At 47.0% G+C, this 3,956-nt stretch overlaps 1 pseudogene; it reads left to right on the top strand.

Annotated features, from left to right (window-relative positions):
• The first annotated feature begins 710 nt into the window (after window positions 1-710).
• LOC100395296 (large ribosomal subunit protein P1 pseudogene) lies at window positions 711-1,452 on the top strand (annotated as a pseudogene).
• The last annotated feature ends 2,504 nt before the right edge of the window (window positions 1,453-3,956 follow it).

Genomic DNA, 3,956 nt, shown 5'->3' with positions numbered 1-3,956 from the left:
CTGAGGCAGGAGAATTGCCTGAACCCTGGAGGCAGAGGTTGCGGTGAGCTGAGATTGCGCCATTGCGCTCCAGCCTGGGTAACAAGAGCGAAACTCCGTCTCAAAAAAAAAATAAATTAATTAAAATAAATAAATAAAAAGAAAGGCTCTAAGCCTGGTTCTGATTGGGCCTGCTTAGGTCACGTGCCTATGCCTGCACCTGCGCCAGGCATTGTGGCCAGGAGGACACTATGCTTTGTTAGTCAGGCCTCAGTGTTGTTGTTGTTGTTTTTCTGAGATGGCGTTTCACTTTTGTTGCCCAGGCTGGAGTCCAATGGCGTGATCTTGGCTCACTGCAATCTCCACCTCCTGGCTTCAAGAGATTGTCCTGCCTCAGCCTCCCAAGTACCGGGAATTACAGGCGGCCACCACCACACCCAGCTAATTTTGTATTTTTTTTAGGAGGATGGGGTTTCACCAAGTTGGTCAGGTTGGTCTCGAACTCCTGACCTCAGGTGATCCACCCCGTCGGCCTACCAAAGTGCTGAGATTACAGGCGTCGGACACCGTGCCCTGCCCAGGCCTGTCTTTAATCCCTGGTCCACATGAACTGAAACTGACACAGTAAGATCCACAAAGGAAATTTGGGGTTTGATGCTGAAATTTGGCAGACTAGATGCTGGGAAGACAAACCAAAATTACCCCCTCAACTTTAATAAAATCCTAAGAGGTCGGTTGTGGTGACTCACACCTATATTCCTAGCACTTTGGGAGGCCTAGACAGGTGGATCACCTGAGGTCAGGAATTCGAGACCAGCCTGGCCAACAGGGTGAAACCCCATCTCTACTAAAAATACAAAATTAGCTGGGTGTGGTGGCACACACCTATAATCGCAGCTACTTGAGAGGCTGAGGCAGGAGAATCACTTGAACCATAAGGCAGAAGTTGCAATGAGCCAAGATCATGCCACTGCACTCCAGCCTGTGCAACAAGAGCAAAAACTCCTCCTCCTCAGCTGCCCCCAAGGTGCTTGGTCCTTCCGAGGGAGGCCGAGTCGGGGTGAGGCCCTCACTTCATCTGGCGACTAGCACGGCGTCTGGCAGTGCCAGCCTCATACTCACCCTCACCATGGCCTCCGTCTCCGAGCTCACCTGCATCTACTCGGCCCTCATTCTGCATGACGATGAGGTGACTGTCACGGAGGATAAGATCGATGCCCTCATTAAAGCAGCCGGTGTAATGTTGAATCTTTTGGGCCTGGCTCGTTTGCAAAGGCCCTGGCACATGTCAACATTGGGAGCCTCATCTGCAATGTAGGGGCTGTTGGACCTGCTCCAGCAGCTGGTGCTGCACCCACAGGAGGTCCTGCCCCCTCCACTGCTGCTGCTCCAGGTCAGGAGAAGCAAGTGGAAGCAAAGAAAGAAGAATCCGAGGAGTCTGATGATGACATGGGCATTGGTCTTTTTGACTAAACCTCTTTCATAATGTGTTCAATAAAAAGCTGAACTTAAACAAAAAACTCCTTCTCAAAAAAAAAAAAAAGAAAGCATCACCCATTTTCTACTGACCTTTTGACTATATAAGCAATTAATTCACACAATTTAATTTTTTTTTTTTTGGTAGAAAAACACTGTTCTCTCTCTTTTTTTTAAATTGGTGTTTGGGGAACAGGTGGTGTTTGGTTACATGGATGAGTTCTTTAGTGGTGATTTCTGAGATTTTGGTGCACCCATCACCCGAGCAGTGTACACTGTACCCAATGTGTAGTCTTTTATCTCTCGCCCCCCTCCCACCCTTTCCCCTGTGTCCTCCAAAGTCTATTGATCATTCTTTTTTTTTTTTTTTTGAGATGGAGTCTCACTCTGTTGCCCAGGCTAGAGTGCAGAGGTGTAATCTCAGGTCACTGTAACCTCCACCTCCCTGGTTCAAGCAATTCCCCTGCTTCAGCCTTCCAAGTAGCTGGGATTACAGGTGCATGCCGCCATGCCTGGCTAATTTCGTTGTTTTTAGTAGAGATGGGCTTTCACCATGTTGGTCAGACTGCTCTCGAACTCTTGACCTCAGACAATCCGCCTGCTTCAGTATCCCAAAGTGCTGAGATTACAGATGTGATCCACTGCACCCAGTATGCCGTCGTGTCCTCATAATTGTGCACCCAGCTACACAATGAATCTTATAGACAGATTCAAAAGCTTATCAGCTTGTAGGAAGAAAAATAGAATTTCTGAAAAATAAACAAGGTCAACCTTTAGTTTCACGGGTGCATTTATCTCCAAACTCACCAAGATATATATGTACAAAATGCTCTAATAAAATGAATTTTTAAATTAAAATAGGCCAGGCGTGGTGGCTCACACCTGTAAGCCCAGCACTTTGGGAGGCTGAGGCAGGTGGATCACTTGAGGCCAGGAGTTTGAGACCAGCCTGGCCAACTTGCTAAAACCCTGTCTCTACTAAAAATACAAAAATTAGCTGGGTGTGGTGGCACGTGCCTGTAGTCCCAGCTACTCAGGAGGCTGAGGCAGGAGAATCTCTCGAACCCAGGGGGCAGAGGTTGTAGTGAGCCAAGATCATGCCACTGAACTCCAGCCTGGGCAGCAGAGCATGAGTCTCTCAAAAAAAAAAAAAAAAAAAAAAAAAAAAAAAAAAAAAGGCCGGGCTCAGTGGCTCACGCCTGTAATCCCAGCACTTTGGGAGGCCAAGGCGGGGGGATCATGAGGTCAAGAGATCGAGACCATCCTGGTCAACACGGTGAAACCCCGTCTCTACTAAAAATACAAAAAATTAGCTGGGCATAGTGGTGCGTGCCTGTAATCCCAGCTACTCAAGAGGCTGAGGCAGGAGAATTGCCTGAACCCCGGAGGCGGAGGTTGTGGTGAGCCAAGATTGCGCCATTGCACTGCAGCCTGGATAAACGAGAGCAAAACTCCGTCTCAAAAAAAAAAAAAAAAAAAAAATTAAATAATAGTAATAGTAAATGAGGCTGCATGCAGTATGCAGTGGCTCATACCTGTAATCCCAGCACTTTGGGAGGTCAAGGTGGGAGGATAATTTGAGGCTGAGAGTTTCATATGGTGAAACCCCATCTCTACTAAAAATACAAAAATTAGCCAAACTGGTGGCGTGCACTTGTAGTCCCAGCTGCTTGGGAGGCTGAGGCATGAGAATCACTTGAACCCAGGAGACGGAGGTTACAGTGACCCGAGATTGAGCCCCTGAACTGAGACTCTGCCTCAAAAAAAAAAAGCAAACAACCAAAAAAAAAAAAAAAACAGTAAATAAATGAATGAATGAGAGAACAGAATCGGCCAGTCTCAGGATTGCTTTTGGGATAAATATTTCAAATTAAAGGGGCAGATTGATTCTCAGCACTAAAAACCATTATCTCTCCCTCTAGTGATGGTCTCAGAAATTACATTTCAAGAGGAAAACAGGAAGACAAGAACAAGGATCAAACCAACTCACTTGCCAAATGAGAGTATCCAGGATGGGAGCCTGGAATCTGCATTTTTTTTTTTTTTTTTTTTTTGAGACTGAGTTTCACTCTTGTTGCCTAGGCTGGAGTGCAATGGCGAAATCTTGGTTCACTGCTACATCCGCCTCTTGGGTTTAAGTAATTCTCCTGCCTCAGCTTCCCAAGCAGCTGGGATTACAGGCATGCACCTCCATGCCTGGCTAATTTTTTGTATTTTTAGCAGAGACAGGGTTTTACCATGTTGGTCAGGCTGCTCCCAAACTCCTGACCTTGTGATCCACCCGCCTCGGCCTCCCAAAGTGCTGGGATTATAGGCATGAGCCACCGCGCCCGGCCGGAATCTGCATTTTTAAACAAGTGCCCTTAGATGATTCTGAATCAAGTGGTCTGGGGACCACACTTTGGAAAACATGCCCTAGAACATCCTTTTGGAGTCTGAGTGTTAACCTCACTGAGAGTCATCCAGCTTCCCAGAGAATCATGCTGACATCACTGTGCCTA

This window comes from Callithrix jacchus, chromosome 18, assembly GCF_049354715.1.
Source record: "Callithrix jacchus isolate 240 chromosome 18, calJac240_pri, whole genome shotgun sequence".
NCBI lineage: Eukaryota > Metazoa > Chordata > Mammalia > Primates > Cebidae > Callithrix > Callithrix jacchus.
Note: the sequence above shows the minus strand (reverse complement) of the source record. Positions and strands in the feature narration are given on the sequence as shown.